Source organism: Rhamphochromis sp. 'chilingali', assembly GCF_963969265.1.
Source record: "Rhamphochromis sp. 'chilingali' genome assembly, chromosome: 6".
In the NCBI taxonomy this organism is placed as follows: domain Eukaryota; kingdom Metazoa; phylum Chordata; class Actinopteri; order Cichliformes; family Cichlidae; genus Rhamphochromis; species Rhamphochromis sp. 'chilingali'.
In genome coordinates, this window is record NC_137933.1 from 37565528 (window position 1) to 37592258 (window position 26731).

The window sequence follows — 26731 nt, forward strand, 5'->3', positions numbered from 1 at the left end:
ATTAACAGTGAGGATGAACACCATAGAGGAAAACATTGCAACATTGCGCTTGGAGAACAGCGATGATGAAAAGCCCCCAAATGCATCTGACAAGGAGTAAATATTGAATTGAAAGATAAACAAGGTGAATGTCCTTCATTATTCATGCCAATAGGGAGACAAAGAAACTTGATAGCATTGAAAACAACATGCTTTATCTGTCTCCTTCTCTCCTGGAAGACCCTCACAGACACACTACAGATGAGGTCAAAGCAAATGAACGTAGTGTTTCGGTTCTTTTACTGTTTAACTACAGCCAGCAAAAGGCACTTTTGCATTTCAACATTATCTCACATTATCAGTTTTTGGTTCCTAGTGAAATGACAGTCACACACACATGGGCTGTTTTTATGATTGGACCACAGAGCACATTCAATTTCTATTCTTGTGGTGCAGGACCTTATTGGTAGCTGCTCTGCATTCAGTGGCTCCATTATCCCTACAAATCCATGTTTGGGATGCAAGCCGGGTCCACTTTGATTTAAAGAATCTTCACCTTTCAGCAGCATTATATTACAGCACAGCAGATATGCACATGCATTCTGGACTTTGAATTGGCATATTTGAAATCTCAGAGAGTGACCCCAATGCATACTTAAATAACTATACTTAAAATAAGTTATCTATCTATCTATCTATCTATCTATCTATCTATCTATCTATCTATCTATCTATCTATCTATCTATCTATCTATCTATCTATCTATCTATCTATCTATCTATCTATCTATCTATCTATCTATCTATCTATCTATCTATCTATCTATCTATCTATCTATCTATCTATCTATCTATATACACATTACATTAATTTCTATGTTTTGCCATGTTAATAGCCAAGTTTTGCATTTAAATGTAAAGTTCCCAGACAGTTGATCATAAAGATGATAATGAAAGTGTAAAATACCAACATTCCATGAGCCTTTTGTTACTTTTTCAATTTATTGCTTCATTCATCTTTTGCTTCTTAACTGAGTTTGGGTCATGGGGACAGCGGTCTAAGTAGAGAAGCCCTGACCTTATTCCCAGGCACCTCCTGTGAGACGTAATCTTTTCAGTGTGTCCTCCTTTGAGTAGAACAAACCCAAAACACCTCACCTAGGAGGTGTACAAAAGGCCTCCTTGTAAGATGCCACGTCATCTGCTCCTTTTGACATGAAGGATTAGGGATTCTATTCTGAGTCCCTCCCAAATAGCTTAAGATCTCACCCTATCAATAATGCCTGGAGGTCACCACCTGATGAGGCCAAACAGGAGAGACATGATATCCGCCACTTCGGGCAACTCTAGCAGAGTCCAACTAACACTGGGAGTGGATCTGTCTTAACTACCAGCAATGTGAATCAAGCTCTTGCTGTAGTTTTATAAGGACTAAATATCCAGTAGCAATAGGCCAGTGTTCCCATATTCCTGAGACACCCCAACATGATGCTAAGAGGGGTGTTGCTGGGCAAACTACATACACTTACCCTCCCACAGCTTTGAGATGATAAAAACTGGTTCAATGTTCAGTGACCAAACCCTCTGATCCAACTTCTTGAAAAATGTGACTACACATCTGCCAATCCATAGGCACTGCTTCCAAATTGAATGTAATGATGCAAAGGCTTGATAACCCCAGAAAGCCCTGAAAGATCCAGAGCCTTACCGAACAGGGTGAATTTTTATCAGTAAATACATTTTAAAAAATCAGACCAACTTAACCATAATTGATATAAAGTCGTGAATGGTCCTTTAAGGAAGATTTTCATTTATTATTAAATCAGTATTTTCTGTCTGCACAAAGCCAGAAGCTACTCTTGCTGAAATCCAAAAGATTTCCAGTTCAATTAACCATTTCTCTGTTTTCCATATCCATCCATCTTATTTCTTCTGCTTAACCAGTTCAGAGTCATGGGGCAGCTGGATCCTATCCCAGCTGCCATAGGGTAAGAGGCAGGGTACATCCTGGACAAGTTACCAGCCTGCCACAGGGCCAACACTGAGAAACAGACAACCATTCACACTCACTCACCAAAAGAATCACACCCCCGCTAGCATATCTTTGGACTATGGGATGAACCTGGGGTATCTGGAGAAAAACCACAGAAGCACATGGGAGAACACATGGGAGATTATGCAAACTCCAAACAGAAAGGCCCCTTGCTAACCTTTGCACCACTGTACTGTCCCATGTTTCTCCCATAGTTAGTAATATACAAAGCACCATAAGAAATAATTACAGAAATAATTCTGTACAAGAATTTTGGACATGATTCAACATTAAAAGCACCCATATGTCCAGCTTTTATAAATGTGTGTAATTATGTGTGCATATATAGCAATTATACACTCTTTTGCTGTTGTGTAGATATATGGGAGTGCACGGATTGAGAGAAATATTGTGTGCCAATCTAATTTTCTGATTTGGGGCCAGATACCAAGGCATCTAACATCTACCTGACGTACACACCAATACACAAACATATATCACCCCATCCAACTTCATTTTGGCAGACATTTACACAGAAGCAATCTTCCTCATCATTACTGACCACCTTCTGTGACAATGCCAGAGGCAGCATGACACAGACCTGTGCCAGCATCACCTTCCCCTTCTCATCATTCCCACTGCAGGTACACAATCCAGTGGCCATTGTTTTAGCCAGTGTCATCATTTTATTCACTTTGCCCAGCCAGTGTTTTACTTGTATTGTAAAGCACTCTGGTTATTAACTTACTACTTTATGAATCTAATACCAACCAAGTCCAAGGACTGGGACTGAGAAACCACTGGGGTACTTAGCTGTAACAGGTTTATCAGAGGGTGATGTTGTGTTTGTGCTTAAATTGTAGACTTTTGAGGATGCTTTTTACTGAAGTTTTCTTTTCTTTTTTTTTTTTTTTTTACAATCTAGTTCTGTAAAAATTGGCTTAAAGTTTGAAGCCAGTTTTTGAAGTTCTACATTAATACGATTAACCAAAAGGAAAGCATGTCTGGTATAGGATGTATACGGGAAAGAAAGCGAGTGGACTTCTTTAAGTTTCGTGAAGACATTTCACCTCTCATTTGAGATTCATCTCATTTCTCGGATGAGATATTAAATGTCCTCACGAAAGTCTAGTAGTTTCTCTGTATAGAATTGCTTCAACTTGTTGAGCACAATATAGGTCCAGGATCATGTGCCATTAGTTTCTTATTCTTGTCTAGAACTCTCACATGCTTCCTGTGAATCTGGAACATTTTCCCAAACTTTCCCTCCATATTCCCTCCTCTTAAGCTGTAAAATACCCAGATAACTATCACTTTGAACGAGACCCTTTTTCATACAGCTCAATTTATTTTAACTCTCATTCTTGCTCGTCTACCTTGCCTTCCTAGCATTTCATATATGTCCCTTTGCCTGACTGAGAGATCCCCTTGATCAAAAAAAGAAAAGGCTGTTACTTTTTCATCATATCCCGTCATCTCTCTTGGTGTTTCATTTGTTGCCAAGCAGAGTTTTGGGCCACTGCTTGTCTTTAGTATAGGGTTTCTGTTAGTGCAACAGCAGGATAACTATATTGCACAGAGCACACACAGTTTTGTTTTGTCCTTTCTCCTCGAGGCTGTGTGCATTCATCTCCATGTACAGCCTGTTCCGCCATTGTCACTGCACTGTCGCTGGTTATAGCTGAGTGAAAACGTACTCCTGCACCCTCTCAGGCCAACTAATTATGGACTTTGATTATTCCCATTTTGTTTTACTGAGTGCAGTGCCGTCGCCAACAGGCGGACTGGCAGAAAGGCCAGCACCATTGATTGTCTCAGTTTCGGGCCTAATTGAGCCAAATGGGAATGGCTGTTGCCAGAGTTCACTCTCCTCCAGTGTTTACATGCTGATCCACCAGAGAGACATTCATTACTGCTTCGCTGAAAACTCCTCTAGACACGCTCACGCACAAATATACGCTCACATTTTGTATTCATATTGATAAAGGGGTGAAGTTCTCTGTGGTCTGCACATACAGCTGGGCCTGCAGATGCTACTGGGAATTAATGCTGTTGTCTAATGGAGCTTGGGTCTACATCACAGAGCCATTATTTCTATCTCTATTCCTTACTCAACATCACAGACTGAATGTTTGCTGCTGCTCAACCCACACGGATTTCTAATTGCATGCTAGGGATCATGGTGTAAGATTTGTTGTCTGATTGAAATATTAAAATCCATGCATGTGAAGTTTCTTTCACAGACATGTTAATTGCGGTCATGACATAACATTCTCAGGGAGTATTTCTTTAAGGACCATACTCCTTGACACAGTTTCCATTTGTTTGCAGTGCTTGTGCTATGATTGCAACCCTTCTCCTTTGATAAAGCATAAAGCAATGATAATTTTACACTTTTAAATCTGTACTGGACTAAAAACCCTTATTGTCTATGTGATTACGGCAGTTAGATGTCAGTTCTTTTCCAATATGCCATAAAAACCTATTATATAAAGGTTTGCTTCCATCCTATTCAATTATGCAGTTCCAAAAAAATCTGTCTAAACAGTTTAGAGTGTTTCAAGTATGATACACTTTATAGTTTGGCTCCAGTCCATGCCTTTTACCCTTTTTGAAGATGAAACGGTATTTTAATATTTGGCACAAGTCGAGGGACAGCAGGGAGGATTCTAAACATAGACGCTGGTATAAGTGCTCTCATAAGCCATTTTAGATAAGGTTTACAGTGTAAGTGATCATAGCATTTCTTAAACCATTGTGATCAGATGCAGTTTTGCTGGTATAAATTAATACAACTGTGGTGGAAAATAGAATCCTCCTTGTTGTTTTCCTAATGTTATGCTAGTCACTGGTGCAAGAGAAGGACAGCTGTGGACAGATGGATGGCCCAGTGGCAGAGAAGGTAGGCAGACCTGATCTGAAGTAAAGTTTGCCAAAACGCAGATAGATGGTGCTGCTCAGCAGTCTTGCCCAGCCGAAAGGTAAACAGACAAGCAGGAACATCTCCAAGGGCAGGGCACAAGGTTTAACTTTAAGAGACACTTTGCGGTTTGCCACTGACAGAGCTGTCTTTTTATACTCCTCCTTCCCACACTACATATTAGCACATGTTATAATATAGATATTATTGTAATATAGACACCAGATAGATAGGAAGCATACCTCCAATGATGTAGTACTCAGCACATTAGTTTGGCAATGAAAGGTTGCTGGTTGCAGTTGGAGACACAAGTCCCCTTTGGGGAATGCAGCAATCCTAGCTAAATCAAACATGTAGAACTAGTCACTGTGGTGACCCATTGTGGTGAGAGAACAGCTGAAAGTAAGTTTCTAAAGAAAATTATTTTTAAAAATTGACAGCTTCTTTTAGCTGTTATTACCACTATGAAGGAAATATGGAAGTCAGATGTTTTTTACTAAACTCATAAGAAATACTGATGGAATATTTTCCGAGAAATACCAACATGATCACATCAACAATATTCATTTTAATTTATCTATAATACCTGCAGTATAACAGTGACTAGGCAGTTAATCTTTATCGTTAAGACTTAGACAAAACAAAAACAATTAACATACCTATATCTGTTATCATACCTGTGATTTTTGTTTTTGTTCTGATTAACCAAAAAGCAAGTGTTACCTCTCTGTGCAATTTGTAGTAAATTGCCATCTGCAGTGCTTAGTAAATCACATTTCTATGACTCATTTAAATACTCTTCTCTCAAGAAATTGTACCCTGAAAAAGAAAGCCTTACAAATACACATCAAATAAAGCTAGCCACTGAAATAACTGTCAGTGCCTTTCAGTAGCAAAATTGACTCTGCATCTCTTGAGTAAATCCTGAGAGAATGTTTTTAATGTCAAAAGACTGTCACTAAATCAGTAAACCTTTACAGTTTTTGAAAACTCAACACTTTTGAGACCAAAGCTTCACTGATTATAATTTAGCTTGTAGAATAGTGTTCAGCTAAAACACTACAGGCACACAGCAAAGCCTTCAAAGAGGACGGGGTGATAAATTTCAATTCTTTGTGATCAATCCATGCCACCACAGAGCTCTGGGACATCAAAATAAAGCTGTATTTCATTTCTTATAGCAGGCTTTTTCATTGAGGCCAGGTTATCAGGAAAAAGTGATGCACAGGGAATCCAATACCATCACTTTTTACATATGTATCATATTATTAAGGTGCTATAAATCAGGCTGCGGCACTGGCACATAATCTATGCGGCAAGTGCATGTTTACTGCTTATGTATCAATGTGAACAGAGAGTAAATGCGAATGTCACATTTTACCTGCGTCTTTCTGTTTCTACCAATTTCATTTTGTAAAAAAAAAAATTCTTGGAGCAAGCATGAATGGTAGAGTAGATGATACATGGGTTGGTGTTTCAAGATAATACACTTTTTGATAGACCTCTTCTCAACAGAGTCATCATTAAAATGAAAAAATCCTTTAATAAGGCAACCACAATGTTCATTATGTCATTATGTGGGAGTGAAACATTTCTGTTTTTATAAGTGAATTTTTCTTCATTGACTGATTTGGCAGCCATCAATAGAGTTTAGCAGAGTCGTTTCAGCCAGCCAACTTTTGAATAGACCAATTATCTTGTTGCACTGCCCTCATAGAAAAGTGTGAAGTCTGTTTCTGATAACCTGAGTGGCAAAGGCAAAAATTAACAGTTATCATTACACATGTCTACACTGCCTTTGATAAAAGGACCTTCTTAATGGGGACGATTACTGTAACCGTGTGCAATTTAACCGGATCAACTCAATAGGTGACTTGATCTGGTGATAGGACTTTAATGCTAGAAAAACTGTGTCCACCTGAAAGGCTCAGGCCAATATTGATTATGGCAGCATTAAACATTTAAGTAATCACTGCACTTAGCTAAATGATTGTGTAATGAATAATAGATGAGATGGAAGGCAGACAGGGTAATAAATGGTCTGGGGAATAATAACTGCCCATGTGATATTCAGCCATGCGTCTATATCCACAAGAACACTTTTTTTTTCTCTCTTTTCAAAACTGCACCAACTCTCTGTCATGAATCGGGGCATTTGCCTATAGCAATACTGTATACACACACATACACACACTGTGCCAAGGAATCGTTGGGGATTTAATCAATTCACATTACTCTTGTGGAATGTTCAATGTAAGTGCAGGACTTATCCCCCCAAGAGTTAGACTGCTGTTGGGCTGTTTGGTTAAGAATTGCAGAGAATATAGATTTTCTAAACTAAAACACCCTTTTTTTCTATTCTGATTTATTCTATTCTATTCTATTGTACATGGTGGCCTTGAGAAGTAACCAAAGAAATTAAAGAAGAGAGAAATAGCACTCAAAGATTCTTGAATTTAAATGGCAGTAAATTAACGATAGAATATGACTTCCACATGGAATAGTAGATTTTTTGTAAACCCTTTTTTGATAAAATCAGAAAGTGTGTGAGAGAGAACAGGGATTGTATACATGTAGTTAAGATCCTGCTTATCAACTGCACTTGATTAACTGATCCTCTGTAAGTGTGATCACTTCTATAAAAGCAGATTTTTTGACAGCTTGCAAGTCTGGAGCATGGAGTCGTGTGATCACGAAATGCAAAGGAGGAAAGACATCGGCAATGATCCCAGAGAAGGAATTGTAGCTGCCCATTAAACGGAAAAGGGTTTCTTTTTCCTTAGAGAACATGGTAGTATGGATTAGTTTTGGAAAGTTACATCTGAAGAAACCACAAGATTTCTGGAGCAGTGGCTTTAGGAGCAAAGTGGAAATGTTTGGACAGCACCACATTTAGAGAAGACAAAATTTTAGCACAAAAACACCTCAACAGCCCAACACAGTAGAGGAGGGGTGGTGATTAGAAAGTACCTGTAGATCAAAAATTCCTCTATATGCTAAAGTATTTTAAATCTGAGGTCATCTGTCCATCATGAGCACACAAGCTAATCTATGACAGAATGGCAGAAAAAGATTCAAGGTGTTGCCATGGCCCAGTCAAAGTCTAGACCTCAAACTGGTAAAAAAAATCTTGTGGCAGGAGAGCTATCAATAAACTAATGCACACAAATGTCAACAAACTGAAGCAACACTGTAAATAAGAGAGGCCCAGTATTCCTCAGAAACAATGCAAACGACTGACAAAGTGGTACAGGAAGTGATAGGAATCAATTATTTCGTCGTTGCTGCTGCCAAAGATGCTTCTACCAGCTTGAGTAATGGGATGTGCACAGGGCTGCAACGAGTCCTGTAAAAAAAAATTCACATAACTGTAGCAAGTTTGCTAGAGCTACTAACAAGCAGCTAAAACCCTGAGAAATTCATTCAACTTCACTTATGATTGGCTCATGAATGCTGACAGTTGCTGTATAGCAGCACAGAACCTGGCAGGCCAATCAGACATCTGTCTTGCAGCCTTTTGTTTTGCAAAGCTCTTGCTGGTGACTGGGACCAATTCACAAGTTTGCTTATGGGCAGCCTCTTGCTCTGTGACTTTCTTTTTCTTTTGTTAGTTTCCTGCATTGTGAACTCCTCTTTTATTCTGCACAGATGGTCATAAAACACAATACATAAAGATTCTAAAATACATGAAACAAAACCAAATACAGAACTGTGGCCTTCATTTTGTTGCAGCATCTCAGGGTCACTGTAATCCTATTGTAGGCTTGAAGTTTTAAACATCAGTTGTCTGAGACAATGTAAGTTCAGTAAAGCCTGTCCACACACACACACACACACACACACACACACACACACACACACGCACGCACGCACGCACGCACACACACACACACACACACACACACACACACACACACACAAACTGACTTCACTGTGCGTGTGGGAAGGACACCTACTTCAATCACTTGATGTAAATGGGCTGAGGCCTGTTGCAATTTACAACACAGTCCTGTCGTGTCTGATAAATTCAGCTCTGTCTCTGTGTTTATCATGTCAAGATGACTTCACTCCTGTCCCTCTTTAGCCCTGGTGTCTCACCCATCCACACGTACTTTGCTTGTAGCCCCTCATTTCCTTGGTGAGTGGAGGTGGGGGCACATGAGCGAGACAGCTTGGTAATTAGTTCTCAAGCATGTGCTCGCTAAATATTCCTGCCTAATGACAAGGCCAAGCGAGTGCACTATGCCTAACGGCCTGAGGTTCAGTTTGATTCTTCAAGCTCTGATCATAATCCAAACCTGTAGTAAAACTATGGCACGATGCTGCAAATTAAATAAATAACTCTGTGAATAAATAAAAGAATGTAGATGTTAGGGCACACTTTGAAATGCACATCAAAAGCAGTGATTTGTCAGCCATCAATAGTCTTTCCAGAGGGAAGCCTGTCTTTCTCTCTCTCTCCCTGTCTGTGTCTCGCTCTCATTTAGTTAGATGATTGCCTCCTACAGCCCCAGGGACCGATAGCAACCACCAAGTCTATTACTTCCTACAGCACTTACTCCTACCAATATGAAACACTCGATAACAACAGGGCCTACTCCATGTTAACTCCTATAGTCTATTAGCCAGACACCAATTCTATCCAACAGCATGTGTTGATACAACAGAACCCCTGAGTAACATTATCCACAATGAAATGAGTCAGAAGAGAATCAGGCAAGTCGTCCGCATCAAAATGAGCATAATAAAAGATTTTTCTGGGCGATGCATAAAGGAAGTTAATAAAGAAAAACAAAACTAACAAACAAACAAACACAGCTGGGCTGATGGGTGAGGCAGGTTTAGCATCTATGTTGAATGCCTCCTTTAGAGATAGGTGATGGAGATGCGGAACAAAGTGCCACAAACTGATGTCTACGCTTTCACATAAACACTGCTGTGTTGCCCCAGTGTTCTAATGGCCGGGCACTGTGCATCCAGATGCTAACCTCGCTTTCTTTCCCCGGATGCAGCAGGGTACAAGTGCATTCCAGCCACTCGAGCGCAGGTGTTAATTTATGCTTCTGCACCACTTTTCTCCCTGACTGCACAGCCTGACCCCAACCCAGCACACCCCACTGTGTAGCTACACCTCCATTTAAGCAGGCCAATTTAAATTTTTCAAAACGGTCTACACGGCATTCAACGACAACAAGACCAGGCACGGTCTAAACAAACATAATAATGTATACGGCTGAAGTTGTATACATATCAAGGCGATTTGCTTGGATAACTCATCCGTAGTTGTAAATTACAAAAAATCACCACTGTTGAAATCCTTTAGTAACTCGGCTAGAGTTGTAAATCAGTAATAATCACCAATGTAGAAATGCTTGCATCATGTAGTTAAAAAGAAAAAAGAAAACACAAACAAAGCAGAAAACCAAAAGCAAAACAAAAATGGAACAAGGCAGAACGCACACATGTTGTATGGAAGTCAAAGATTCAATGTATATTGCATCAAAACATCAGCTTTTAATCAAGGAGCAACAATGTCGTTCCTTTAGAGAATTTTTTTTTGTGCCAGAATGAAGATGCTTAATTGATGACTACAACTCACGACACAGCTGCATTTTTTTTTTGAAAGATGAGTAAGTGTGTAGAAGAGAGAGCAAAGAGGATGTTTGAGGGTGGCTGAGGTAACGGCAGCTGATGGCCAGTTAGGCCAATATGTTTGTGGTTGAGGGAATTTCTGGGGCAAAGCCTCCTTAGTTGTTGACTGGATGTCCGCTCGGCATCTGAGATTCCGAGCTTCAATTCATTATTAATGATTTGTGGTGTCACAGCAGTCCATTCATTTCATTGTTGAGACATCACCTGAGACATCAATGCACACACTCAGTCTGAGACACACACATACACACAATAAACCACAACAGAAGCTTCTGAACATCTGCCTCTTAAGCTGTTTTCTTATTACTCTCTGTCACTCCCACTGGGCAGAGGGCACTTTATAGATGCCCTAAAGATGTAGACAGTGAGCGAAAGAGGCTGGGGAGAGTACTATTGGTGGCTCGGTGTTCTGAAGCAATAGACGCACTCGGGAAAAGGTGGCTTCTCACTTCATTTCATTCACAAAGCCCTCTGTGCATCCAACAGGCTGACAGATGGGAAGGCCTTCCACACAGACAAGCAGCAAGCAATAGCACACGGCACCCGACCCGAAGGCTTTATAGACTAAAAAAGAAAAGGTCTTGAGGGAAAATAAAAGGTGTAAAAAAAGGAGGGGAGGAGAGATAGCGTTTATAATTCATGTCTGGAGAGGACAAGTGGAGGATGATTCACTTTGTTGTCCATCTCAACGGTCAGTCAGGGAACAAAGGACTTGCAGTTCAAAGGCAACCAGTCATTGCACCTCTCTTACAAACCTGGAGGGACCACGTCATTAAATTCAGAGCTGTTTGGAAACAGATTTCATCACATTATCCCTGTTTAGGATCTTTATATTTGGTGCCAGTATTAGCATAGTAGCCTGTCTGTCTGTCATTTAAGCACTGAGCCCAGGAGATGGAATATATTTGGAGGAAAATTCAATAACACATCATCGCTAAGCTGGTGTAATTTTTCTCTTTGGCTCAACTGAAGCCACCCACTTCTGAACCTGGGCATTAATGTGGGTCTGCATTAGCCTGCAAATTTGCGCTATCAATAGTTCTGCTATTGAAGGGGGTGGGGGTGGCGTCGTTTTATTGAAATATTTATACAGGTAAACCCACTGTATCTGTGTATTTACACAAGATATCCAGGCGTCAGACCAAGGCCGGAATCGATAAAACACAATTATAGCACGACAACCCACTGAGTGATAGGAAGGTGGTGGATTAAAGCATCGGTGGCTAAATGCACAGAATAGCCACAGGCGCAAGAAATGTGACTGAACTGTCGCTCTTACATAGCCTTGCTGGCTTCACCAGAGGTATTAGCAGCTTATAGTCCCTCACCTCACAATGCCTTGTTATTTGCCATGTTCTTGCCTTTTTTCATCCATCTATTGATTACTGATACCCCTGACATTTTATGTTAATGTGCTAATGTGCTGTATTACTCCAACTGAAATAACATATCTATTATGCTTATCCTCCTCATATCAATGGCTTAAATCTAGGAGTGAAATATAAAGCCCAAAGACAAACAGTAACCTTGAGCAGCATTCGAGTCCACATTCACATTCAAGGCAAATGCCACCAACAAATCAAATGACCAACAAGTAAACAGCACTTGCTTTGAAATTGAGCCTGTGGAGCAGCATATAGCCAAGGTCATAGGCCTGTAGGTTCCTGGATTTGATGCAATAGATTTGAACTGTATTAAAGATGACCGATCTGCTACAAATCACAAGTACTTGTGCAGCATGCCAACATTGATTCTCCTATATTCAAGCAATCAATGATTACACACAGGCTCAAGGAAATGATAACCTGACTCTGCACGTGTGGCCGGTTAGCTAGCTGCGTATTCACATCAGTTGAGGACATGTGAAAAATCCAGCTGTGTGTGTATCAAGAAAAAAAAGGGGGGTGGAGGTGGGGGTAGTAAGTAGTTGGGTCTGTCAGTGTCACAGTACACGTTCTGAACCACCTTCTGCCCTCTAATAAGATTGAGCACCAAGCAGAGCTGAACAACTGCCAGACACTGAGACACCACCCGAATAGAGAGGAGATCTAAAAGGGAGGGGGAGCTGGGTTGGGGTGTTTTTCAAAGGGGTAGGCAGGTAGAAGCATTTCAATGTTGCATCTCACTGCAGCAGTAGATCCGTCACGGTCAAGGGGAGCTCAAAGAGCCCTTGTCAGGTAAATCAAGTATGACTTTTATTTCTTGAGGTGGCAGAGGCATGTGGTGGCTACTAAGACATCCTGGGACGATGTTCAAGGGATGTGAGGTGGAAAAAGTGAAAACACCCCCACATACAGACAGTGCTGAACAGCATTTCATGCTGTTTAATATTATATTGTGCAGGAACTGCTGTCTATTCTGTGTGCTCCAAGTGGTGCTCCATCCAAAGTATTCTCCCTTATCAAACCGGTGAAGGTCTGTGTGTGGGTGGATGGGTGGGGGGGATATTTAAAAAATAAAAGCTGACTCTTGTTTTTATAGTCATGGATGTGTCATTATTTACTTTTCTCTCTTTAAAACATCACAGCCACCCTCAAATGCCAACAATAATTTATCTTTTATTTCACACAGCACTTGAATATTGTGAACAGCGCTACACTGTCTGTTTATTCCATCCTCAGGTAGAAAATGTCAAGAGGTTAACGTAGTGCTTGTGGTGGGTCTACTCGTCTACCACTCTCCCAGTGCTGCTGTGTGATTGCAATGGGAGTGTCACTGGTGCTCTGCCCCGCAAAAGCCTCCTCTTCACCCAAAGTCATTTACTTTAAATGTTTTTTAAACACTCTCTGCCTTCCCTCAGGTTGATATTACTTAGCTTAAGCAATTGTCAATTTGCAGGACATCAGAGTGAACCTCTGCATAATGACTGCTGAATTACCTCGAGGAACTCTATTAAAGAAGCATAGTTTCCTCAGCATTCGTGAATCCTTTCTTAAAATGCAATCTTTTCTGTACTTGCACTTGCGGAGATGTAAAAGCAATGTCCATTTTATCAACAAAAACTCTGAATAAAGATATGTGTTGATGACCTTTCACAACAAACCTGAAACGAAATTACAAAAAAATAACATTTAAGCAACAGAACCCCGACAAAATGTTTTACTTCTTTTTGGCAACAAATAAAAACGAAATGTCAGGATGAACTAATGGACAAATAAACAAATTTCTGCTGTTTTTCAACGTCTTATTCAGTGACCTACAGATTTGTTGAATCATATGCTGCATATTCTGCCGAGTTTGTTTTCTCTGCTGCCTAAAATTCCTTATTCAGAAGTTAATTTAGCAACTTCATATTAATCCTAAGAATAATAATTTTAAAATAATCATGTCAATTTTATGCATCTATTTTCTCAACCGATTATCCAATTCTGGGTCGATGGGTTGCTGAAGCCTTACCCAGCTGTCATAAGGCAGTGGGTTAATATTGGGTAATGCGTTCTTTATACCAGATTCCGTGTGATAAACACATGAAATCTACCACAATGCATCTTATGGTGATATTACAGGATGTTACTGGCTCTTAGAAGACAAATCACAATGAGAATTAGGCAAGAAGTAGAAGTAAAACAGCTGAGACAAACTAAAAGAGATGCAGGAAGCAGCCAGTATTTATGGTATACATGTAAAGTTAATCTAATATTATGCCCTCAATATTGGCTAACGAATAAAAGCTACCTAAGAGAAAAGAGGTGGCTAAATACTGATACTAAGTGAGCAGGACTGATTAGATAAGTGTGGGTGGCATCGAAATAATAACTGTCTGTCTTGACACTCTGAGTGAATAATTTCACTGTATCCTTTTGTCACAACAAACAGAAATAGCCAATCTGTGGATACTATGAGCTCATTTTAATGTGTATGTTATATGCTTTTATTTGCATCCTTTTACATTAGTCAGAGAAAAATATTTTTCATGTGTTTTCAGTGATATGAGGACTTTATTCAGAGCTGTTTAGTGTGGTTTTTGAACCTTTGAGGTTATAAAACTGTTTAAGAAAATACGTTTCTACATTTTAGTGGAATACAATGCAGTGCATAAAATGGGAATATGTAGTAAAATATAACAAAATAAAAAAATATAGGGGAGGTCCACTTTGTTTTTTTTTATAAGTCTCCCTACACCCCTTAAAACTTACTGGCCATCTTTTCCAGCTTTCAGGCTTTGAATGAGAAAAACTACAGCTTTTGCCTGAAATCGATCTAGAACATCAGACTATCAACAGGACAAAGCCCCAGGAGCCTTTAGATCAGTCATTCCCTGTTATATGTATGGATCCTGTGGAAGTTTTGACCACTGGATGATCAAAGTATGCCGTTTTTCTTATATACTGGACGACATACAGTATGTTGGACAAACCTAAAAAGAAGCAAAACATTTGCCTTTTTTGGCTCAACCTGTCACCATAAATTAACAAAGGCTTGGATAAACCCAAGAATTTGCTATACATGCTTTTCAAAAATCTCTTCAGCATTTCTCATAGTAGTCCTGGAGGCTAACGGAATGCCTCTAGATCAACTACAGCATAAAGGGATATGTGTTTCAAACATTTTTAGGACCAAATAAAATCAGTTTACAGTTTTGCCTAAATTTCTTTAAGCCATGTTTGTAGCTAGCACGCTTGTATCACTGCTAAAGAGAGGAGAAAATGGAGCTCTTATCAGTTTGCAGCTAGCTTATATAATCTGCAAGATCTGAAAATCTGAGAAAAACACACCATTCACTTTAACTGAGCTCACTGTCTGCACTGTTGACTCGCTTCTTTGCTACCTGCATTGCATGTCAGAGAGAAAGGAGAAGATGCAGCTGTACCAATATTTACACGCAAGATCACAACGTTGTTGTCACTGTTGTGTCAAGCACTACATACCACCATCACCACATTTCTGATGTGTTTTCTATGCTAATGAGAAACCTCATTTTCTCTTAGTGGCTTCATACGCTAACTGTGAATGTGAAATGTTTTGGCTATGAGGTGAAAAAAGCTCTTTTTTCCCCCCAAGAAGAAGAAAGAAAACAAAACAAAATAAAAATTAAAAAATGGGTCCTCTTTAAACAGGCCACACTCAGAATTTGTGCAAAAACTATCCCTGACACAAAGATGCTCCTGCTAATCAACTTGCTGAGCTCACTGGTTATGTTGAACTCTGCCTATAAAGGATGCAGAGTGATGTAATACTCCAAAACTAACTTTTGATGGGTATGTCCTAATCCTAAACCTACATGACAATTTTTTATTATTATTTTTTTATTATATACTTCACTAAATTTTAGCTGAAACTCAAAGAACTCAAAGATTTTATAAATATAGATGAAATAATGTATATTGTGGCTTTAGTAATAGAAAAAATAAATACATTTTTAAAAGTAACGTAGTGTTTTCAGTAGAGTCTAAACCTCAAAACCCCGTGGCATGGAATCTATTGATAATGATAAATTGGCCATACTTTCTTTTGATAGGTAAATAGAGCTGAAATACACCTGAATGGTACAGTGGGGATGGGATTTAAAAGAGATCTTGATAGTTTTAGATAGAGAAAAAATGTTTAGGCAAGCTGTTCAAGAGAGGCAGTCTAAATATAAAACAAGCGAAACTGTACATGTGATGTTTTTACTCTAAAGATTAATAACCTTTTGTAAAGAAGGTCCTGAAGTTATACTGGCAACAAAAAGAATAGAGAGCATAACAGTGCTGTGAATCTGTGTTACAGTGCAGAAAAGAAACCAGAGGCTGTTATTGTTTTCCTCTATCAGCGATGAATGACATGTGATTCTGGTACTGAAGATTGCTTTATTATATCTTTTAGTGAAACATGTTTAAACATGTGCCATTTGAAGTAACAAGAATCATTACAGTTTCACTCCTTGCTAGTAAAGAACAAGAACACAAAAAAGAGGAAAATGGAACAGAGACTTGCGTCTCTGCGGGATTGTCTGCCCAGCACCAAAGCTGGAACACCCGAAAAGCTTAAAGTGATATAAATGTCCCTGAATGACAGCATAAATCAGTATGATGACAAATAACCTCTTTGAAGCCCGCACCGCAGCAAATAGGATACCAATCCTGTATTTTAAAAACGGCAGAGGGACTTAAAAAAGAACCCTTGACAATGTCACAGAGGTAGTTTTAGTCATGTAGAAACGGGAGTGAGGTGGTTATCTAAATAACTGTGGCACGTTCTTACTTTTACCTTGCAACAAACCCTCCTTAACAAGTAATCCAACTGAAAAAAAGACAAACAATAAAGTAACACAACTATAGATATATATATATATATATATATGTATGTGTGTGTGTGTGTGTTCTTATTTGTCACTGTGGTGTAATTCATCACAATTCTGTGTTCAACTCCCTGCGAAATGCATAAACTCAGCATGTTGCTATGGAGCAAAAATTGAAATGGACTTGTGAAGAAATAAGCAATTTCCCAGTGGAAGAATTGGAAATTTGCAAGGCCGTTGGTGGCTGACCTGTCATCAATCACTTCAAAGCAGCACAAACTTAAAGCCTTGTGGGAGGCTTAGAAAATTGGGCAAACACCAAGTGTCTTTTGACAGTTTACTCTAAGCCCGCCAACAACCTAAGAGCACACAATTGTACTAATGTGACAAGTCAATGGTGGTGACGTTCAAACATGCAATTAATAAGTATACACATGTATGCAATGATCACCACAAACCTTACAAATAACGTCATACTTAGATGTCTTTTTTTTTTTTTTTTTTTGTGTCCCGTTTGGATCTTTAGCCATCAGAATTATTGTCTTAAGGCCAAGAAAGATGCCAAGCGGATTTATTTTACCAAGTGGATCATCATGGCCTTGCCATATTGGTCCATTTGATTGACCTTTATTATAATTATGAATTTATTTTATTTTCAGTTGCTACAAACGGGACAGACATGACTGGGGGATAGGACAGGGAGAGAGAATGAAAGAAAGAGAGGGAGAGAAAGAAAACCAAAGGGGAGAAGAGACGGTGAGAAGGGGGGGAAGAAAGAAAAAAATAAAACAAACAAAAAAAACAAAACACCCGGATCACCTGTATGGAGAAAAAAAACAGAAGAGAAAGCAAACAACAAAGAGCAACATAATAAAAAAAACAGCACCATCACAATAAACTAGCTAGCAGTAGATATCAGTAGATACTAAATAATAAATGATATTGTGCAGCACGCAAGATAGCACAATGTGCTTTGAGGCAGCAGCCAAGAAAGCTGTATTCCGCGTCTGTGAATACCCGTGTGTACACCTGTGTGCATACCTGTGTGGATCAGCATGCTTGCATTCCAAAGGTTTCATCATGTAACGATCTGCTAGAGGGTGTGGGGGGGCCACAGCCCCGTCCTCCAGGGTATGAAGCAGGTGTGGAGGAGATCAAAACTCCAGACATCCAGAGGCCCCCAGAACACAAGAGACCAAGGAAGACCAACAGAGGGGCAGCCGCGCCACTGTCCCAGCAAGAGCTGAGGAAAGTCCCAGATGAGGGCTCACTCAGCAGCCGCGGAGCAAAAGCCAGGGGGGGTTGCAGTGACGCGCCCGTGAGCTCCGCCGGCAGCCAGCTGTGCCTGAGTGACCGAGCCCCAGGCCGAGAGGCCGGGGGCACCCCACCTCCGAAGTGGCCCGAGCGAGCCCCAGGCTCCAGGCCCCGATAAGCGGCCGCCAAGGAGTGAGCCGGTGTGTACCCGGACGCCCACCCCCAGACACAAAGAACCACCAACGCACCGACACCTGAGGGAGTCCGCCACTGGCAAGGGAAGTGGTGGTGGGTGGAGATAGGCCTCCAAACCTTGGAGGGCCTGAGGTGTCCCCAGAGAGGTGGCGTCTGATACCCAACCTGACATATAGACACAGAAATACAGGCACACACAGACACAAACATCCATTCCCACCCTCATGCTCTCATATGCACTTACTCCACACTCAACCAACGTGGAGACAGACATAAAGAGACGCTGTACACACGATCACACTCCCCAAGCGTACTCTACGAACCGGGTCTAGGTACCCTTGCCCGCTACTTAGATGTCTTAACTGATTTAAATTGTTAGTCTGGCACCATCGTCATTAATAAACTTTGTAGCTGACTTGCTTTAATTTTTTTTTAACTTTAATGACATAAATAAAATGTTGTGTTTTAGATACCTATAAACCCATGAAGTGAAAACCTTTTCAGGGATTTTTGCAAAAGTATTTAAAAGAAATCAATTGAAATCTGAATTCCAAGTGTGTAAAACATTTAGACCCTAATTTCACTTATTGCACCATTTACCCCATATACAGTTTCAGATCTTTTCTATGTAAGTTAATTGTGGTTTTACTGGAATACTCCAGTTTCACAGGAAAACTAAAAGTGAGAATTTAAAACTTAGAAGAAGAGTCAAAATAGTCATTCCTTTGTAATTAAGCTGAATGTGTATCTCCTTGAAAATTGACTTTCTAGTTTTTTCGTGTAAAGCAGCTGTTCACCAAAATTTAGCCACCTGTGTCACAGATGTATGATTCACTTTCCTATTGTCAAAAAATATCATGCAGTAATTCCATAATTTGTGTGCCTTAATGTATGTCGATCTGCTGATTGTGACATACATTTGTTAGGGGTGCAACAATACACAAAATTCATGGTTCGGTTCGATACTTTGGTGTCACGGTTCGATATTTTTTCGATCCAAAAAAAAATGTTCATGCCTTTTTAATTTGTCATTTATTAAATTTTCACGGCACATTCCGCACCACATCTCTGTGCGTTCATCATTTGTTTGAAGCCAGCTCACCTCCTGCAACTACTTTTCCGAGAATACATGCTTCTTTTGTGGTTCGGACTCCTTCTGACATTTGTTTGGAGGTGGAGGAACACCAAAGTAATTGCTTAAAGGAGCTTGCTTCTTCGACATCTTTAAGAGTTCTAAACAAATGTCTGTCCTCCTGAAAATCTTATGTACGCAAACACGCGTTGCAACTTCTTATCTTGTGCGCGTTTTTTATTTTGACAGCGAATGCGCACCTGCGGACCACTTATGTGCAGCCCTGGTTATATAGCTCGTCATATTGCAGCCACAGAAATTCTTTTCCATGAAACCATAAAGCTGCACTTTCTTTTTGCCTTATAGTCTGATTTGTCATAACTTTTCCGTTTTGTGGTAAGCTTTTCTTTGGCTGTCACTTCTTCACCCTGACCTGTCTTATTTGGCTCAGCAGAACTAAAATATATATCCTGCTGCTTTTACACACACACACATAACGGTCAGCGATTCTCTGTGCGATCAACCTCTCGCATGTTTAAGCTTGCTGCGGGAGTTTTCACTTGTCATGTTTGCATAGTAAGCTAACGATTGATAAGACGATGTCAGAGGAATTGGTGCGCAAATTATCATCACTCACCAATCAGTACTGTCGCTCTCTATACACAGTTCGCGTGATTGCAAAGTGAAAGCAAAAAACAAGCGCAAATTCAAACGCGATTTCAATATGTCACATATTGACAGTGGCTCACCGATGCCAATGACATAATTACCCAGCTACATTTCCGAAAGAATGCAAAAGCATTGACATATATTTTTCCTTCCTACGATAGGCCGACGGGCAGGGCAGAGATAGATTTTGGTAGCCCGACTGGAAAAATGGCTAGCCCCGGGACGTCGGGCTAGCGATTTTGCGAGCCCTGTATCTGATTGAGGAATCACTCATCTTTGGAAAAGAGAGTTTATTACAGAGAAATGGCTCTTTCCAAAATAAAAGCTATACTATACGCTTCTTCTGGGCTATATTCTCAGCAGTATATTAAACATATCAGGTCCCCATAAGGAGAATCATGTGCTAACGGCTGTCTAAATGACTCGGGTAAAGTTTGTAGCATGCGTGCTTGTTGTTTTTGTCTGCTTCCACTTGTCTTTGCAGTAGGATGATGTCGGTGTAAATGTGCAGTCATATTCGTTGTGTTCCCACTAGTGCTGTCAGTGTAAATCTCGTTGAACACGGCAAATCTCCGTTAACGAGCTACCGCGGATCGCCCCGTGCGTGGGGCTGGACGGCCAACACATTAACGAGCTAACTGCGCTAACACACTAGCTCCCACCCATGTAATTGAGCATTGCGTGGCACATCCAACATACTGTTTTACTTTTGTCCATGACGCGCTTACCTTCAGGGTCATACGTCACATGAAAACCAAAATTGTCATGGTCTCCGTGCCTGCCCGGTCGGCCCCACAAGGCTACAATTGCTGTTTCTGTTTTCTCCCTCTCTGCCTGGGCGGAGCTCACTGTGGGCTCCCGCCCTTGGCCCACACTCACACCTGACAACACTCACCCATCATCACCGGGAGCACTATTTGAGGCTGGAACACAGATCCTCTCGTCGCTGGATGATTGTACCCCTAACGTTAGTGTTCTCACAGCTCTTGTGCTTCATATTCGTGATTTGTGATTAGTTGGTGACCTGCCTTCTCGTCTGCCTCAGATCTTCCCCCCCCGGACCTGCGACCTCCCTGCTGCGGGAACGTGTGTGAGTGTGAGCGAAGAAGACGTGAGCGAGTTACCCTGTGATTCCCCCGGAGTTTTGGATCCCTTCACTGTACATATATTGCACTGGCACTGTTACCCTGTGATTCCCCCGGAGTTTTGGATCCCTTCACTGTACATATATTGCACTGGCACTGTAAATAAACTACACCTTGGAGATACCTTACCGCTCTGCGTTTGAATCCCTGTACCAGATTGTGACAAAAATAGTTCCAAACGCCAGATCTGAATGAGGGTGGGGGAGGTTCAATTTCCCATGTTGCAAGGAGAGCTTAACTTCTGTCTTGTTAGCTTGCCCTGCGCTCAGTGAATCTGCGTTCGACTACTCCGCCTAGGCTGCACTGTCGAGCGCAGATCCACTGAGCGCTGAACACAGACAGCATCGTCAGAAGGAAAGTTGATAAAGTAAATAAAAAATTTTGTATTGTTTGATACATATGCGTACCGAACCAAAAGCACTGTATCGAACGGTTCAATATCGATACGAGTATCGTTGCACCCCTAACATTTGTATGTGCATGTGTGTGTGCTGGGGGAGTTGCTGGTGTTGGAGTGAGGCGGCTTTTCATATTGTGTAGAGACCTCTCCTCCATCTGCCAGCCTGCACTCGGCCTCTGTACCTGATCGTGCCTGATGAATAGCAGATGTTTTCCCTGGCTGCCGCTCTCCAACAGGACCTCTCCTGCATCATCCCAGCTTACTTTGGCTAACACCCAGATAAACACACATGCTGCACATTTAATTAAAACCCTCACTTATACACATAAAGTTATACACAGTCACTGTACACTCACACAGATAACACGAGGAGACTGTTTCCTTCCCTTTCTGCTGATTTCCTTCGAACTAAAGTCACACAGCAAACTGTTTAACTGTTTGCGAATATTTATTGACTTTAAAAAAGAAAATTTAGATTGTTATCCCACTAGCACAGATGCTGTAGACTTGTTATCGCTATTCTTTGTGACATCAAGCAGTCACTGGTGAGGTAAGTCATCATTGCATATTGTTTTGTTTGCATTGGTGAAACTGACCTTCTGGAAATAGTGAATCGCTACATCCATCATTAAGAGGAATATTACAAGATAGTATCTCACTCTATAGATGTCCAGAATTAGTCATGGACCGACAGATCCAATATAGACATGATCTGCACGTCTATCCGACGTCCAATGTTTGGTGGGGTAGATGCCAAACTTGAAAATCTTCCACTGTCCATTGATGAGAATAATCCGGTGTGAAAACAACAAATACATGTATAATCATGATATATATTATTGTCCTGGAGATTGTATTTTCCCCAAAAATATCTGAACAAAAGACCAGCAGCTATTTCAGATCATATAAAAAATAATTCCATGGAAGTCTGAAGAGAAGTCAATGTGAAAGTGCTATTAGCGACAACTTCTGTGACTGTAAAAACAGGCCGTTTTTAAGTCTATGTGAAAATTATCTGTGAATCACTTGCCCTATGATAAACACTTTTTAAAATACAATTCACGTTCTACTGGATACAGCATTATGTTAATTTTACAAATTATGGATTCCATTAATGTCTCACAGGACAAAGGATGATATATTTACTGTGTGATTGAAAAGTTACTAGCTGAATCTACCACTGAAAAGTGCAGTATTTCTCAATTTCTCAGTCCCTCATGACGATGCCTAATTCACCTAGAAAATGTGGACAGTACAAAGTTTAATCTACAGTAATCAGACAGTTATTACAAAAACAAAACAAAACCAAGAATTATCCTTTATGTTAACAACAAGGTTGTTCTGGGATGTTTACTTATCAACTTGTTTTTAAATCCTTCTGCCTCCTGCTGGCCAAAATAATGATTAAAACAGCTTTAAGTAGTTTTTTGCTGCCAGTACACTGCTGCCACTATACAACTGCTCTAACTGTGCAGTAATATCTTATAATTTTCTTTTGGGTCTTGACTCACTTCAAATCTTCGACTCAAACTGGCACGAAACAAAGATTAGGCGTACTGCATGGAACAATAAATTGCACTTTTTGGCGCTGTCCTTTCTTCCCCGGTCTGACCCTATAACTGCTGCTAAACAGTTAGTAGAGAGTAATTAAAATCCTCTTTGGCTTTGATTTTTTGCAAACTGCCTGTCAGCAGAGAGGTCATCAGTAGAGGCAGGGAGTCCTAACTGACCACAGGAGAATTTGATAACGAAAATTAACACTTGAGTAACGGCAAAACTTTACCAAGTTTACATTTTCTCGCTTATTTGGCTCTAGTCCATTTCTGAAAAAAAAAAAAAGGTATTTATGACGGTCCTTCTAGTCATTATAAACAACCCTGCAAGTACAGCGCCATGTTGGCAAGACACTTGCAGTTTCAAAGCTGCTCACTGTTTACTCACACAGCCAGCATTATGGTACTTGATGGATGATAAGTGCTCGGCTTAAAGAAAGGAACATTTCTGTGCATGAAATGTGTTTCATGGCTTGGAGAAATAATGGAGGATGAAGAGATTAATTAATTGAAAATTAACACGTTTTCTTTTCCATCTTCATAGTTTAATTTTTGCTGAATTTTGCTGAATACGTTTAGAAACCTATAAACAAAACTATTTGCTTTATTTGATTGTGTCAAAGTAACATTAAAATGCAGAACAGGCTTAGTGCAGAACAGAATAAATTGTTTCGAACTGTTGTCATACTCTCATCACAGTGAACGAAGATGAACATGAGCTTCTTGATCATGAGGGATGATTTTCTGTGGCATTTTAAATTCACGTCATTTAAAAGCAGGATCAGGGCATGACGATATTGCCATTAAAATTGCATGACAGTGATAAAAAATTATCCAGTTTGCAGTCCCATTAGGAATTATGATTGATACAGTTACACTACAGTTATGTTGCTATAAACACATACACAGGTCTTTGGGCTAAAATTCCAACCTCAGAAGCAAGAAGAACACAGATCACACACATTCTGTGTGTTTATTATTGGTAATAATTCATGAAAAAATGCTCAGTCTATAGGCTCTTATTGTCAAATTGACTTTATCTATACCCACTCTTACGGTCTCTGTATCACCACAGCCAGACAAGAGTCAGACTGAGATAGGTTTACTCTCTTTCCTGCCTAAAGGCATCAGTATTTCTCATTCTGCGATTGGACGGCCAAACAACAGACTGCACAATGAACTGCTTGGATTACATTACATTTTATAACAATTTGTCACAGTGGATTTGTAGGATTCAGAGTTCATTGCTCAGGAAATGCAACAAACAAGAAAGCTGCTCAGTCTGATGGTCCTGCCACTGTTTTAGTGGCTGGCTAGCACCTACTAGCTACATGCTGCTGGAAGCCAACAACTAGAGACAAGTGGTAGCATTTGTGCTGCAGTGTTAGGCAAAACATCTCCTCACACATTGAGGTTAACTGATGATGATTTATCACAACATGTTTGCCAACGGGAGCTCGGATTATGTTAGTGTGTTACCATGAGGAATTATTACTTTCTTGGTGAATGAGCTAAAAAAAAAACACTTAAAAAATATACCAACAAAAACATTACAAATGACAGCTGTGTCATATCATATAGCAAGCATCTAAGTGGTTATTTTTTGCATATTGGTGTTCAAAGAGTATCAGGAAATATTGATGTAGACAGCCATCTTAAGGGATGTGAGTCAAGAAAAATAAAAGGAAAAAAATGGAAATCCAACTTGGGAAATTTTAAACAGCTCCACAGCTCATGCTTGTTAGGGTCTTAGTCGTTAACTTGTTTAATGAAGTGTGCTGTTTTTGGAATTTGTTGATTTGCACATAAAAATAAAAGAAAAAAATGTGTTAATGATAATGATGATGTTAATGGAGAGAATGCTGCCAGCATAAGCTCTGAGCAACACATCTGTAGTATCTGATAGTGTTTTCGCACTGACATATAGCTGATAATGAAATAACTTTAACAAGGACAGTGCACAAAGCGGCACCGCTGACTCTAGAAAGGTCAAATGTACAATATAACTAAGCATAGCAAGCCACAACAGAGGTACATTTTGAAATGCCACATATTTTACTTCTGTCAAAAGAGATAGAGCAATGGCCGTATTACAACAGACAGCATTCTGTTCATGAGTGTTTGAAATGTTATCCCATTCTGTTTGAGAAAAAAAAAAAGAAAAGCTCAGCCAAGATGATCCCATTTTAGGCTTTTACAATCCCCTCTCTTCATCTCTCCGGGGGCTTTGGCGCATCTTCTCAGCCCACAATGACTCATTGGTTTAGAAACTGAAATCTTTTTTCATGCAATTAAATGCAGCTGCTTGTCTTATCCTCTATCATTTTGACACACCTACAAACAAAGATGCAGTACTTCAAAAAAAGGATTGATTCACAATACTAAAAGAATGCTACAATGAGGCCTGCCACTTTTAAATGATTGTTAGCATCATGAAGTGCTTTGACAGCAGTAATCAGATATAGAATTGATATGCAATTTATATATGACTACAGCATATAATAGATATAATTACATAAAATTAGTGAAACATCCTGTCAGTAGCGGCAAATTATGCAGGATTCCCAGAATAGAATTCAAATATGAAGGAGCCTAACTGTATATACAGTGAAAAGAAATATTCTCTGCTTTATGTTATGATGAATTCATAGCTCATTCACATAAAGGTGTGAGACACAAGTTGCTGCATTTAGCTGCATTTTGCTTCTCTACCACCTACGACAAACATTCAAAGTGTAAATAGGTAAAACAATAAACTGCTATTTGCCTAGGTGCCTGCTGACGTGTGCACCTTGAATCACAGATTTAGAATCTATTCTGTTCCCTTGACTGGAGCTGACTGGGTGTCCACAGGGATTCAACCGACCTCCCCAGCATAGCCAAAGGTCACACAGCAGAGGTATAGCTTTCTAATGCAATGCCCTTTTGTGGCGTCTGAACTGCCTGCATTGTATTCCTCTCACATAGACTTCTTGCTGGGAGAGAGGCTTTGAGAAGCAGGATAAGGAGAATAGCATTGACAGCAGTTCTAAAGGGCAATCATACAGATAATTCAGTCCAATGGCCCTCTTTATTGAGATTAAAGTGCCAGCACCTCTGATATTGTATAAACAAAACAATGGGCATTTCACTCTGTGATGGTCCAAGGACTCAGGGAGAGGCACAGGGTGAAGTGTTTTCTGCTCAGCAGACAGCTCAAGCAATGCTGGTTTCCGGTATAGCAAGCCAAGACGACCTGTGCTTCTGCCAAGATGGCATCATCATTCACTGAACTAAAGAACAAGATTGCTGTTGTGATGTCAAGATAAAACTTTTAATGGGATTTGGTTTTTTTACTTAGGCATTTAAGAAACTCTAAGGTTCTCAAACTAAATGATCATATTTGTTGTTTGTTTTCACTGCCTGAAATGACCCAAGGGTTCATAGAATTTTTACTTTTATTTTTAACCCAAAACAAGTCAGATATTTAACATGTACTTTGGTGCATTTTTGTTTTGTTGTGCACCTCCAAATTTTGTAACATTACTCATGATTCCATTGCTACAGGAATTTCAGTGATACGCCAGTGATGCAGAACCACATGACACCACTTCTGCTCAAACTTCTGCTTTTTTGTCAGCTGCAGGTATTGTACAGTGGC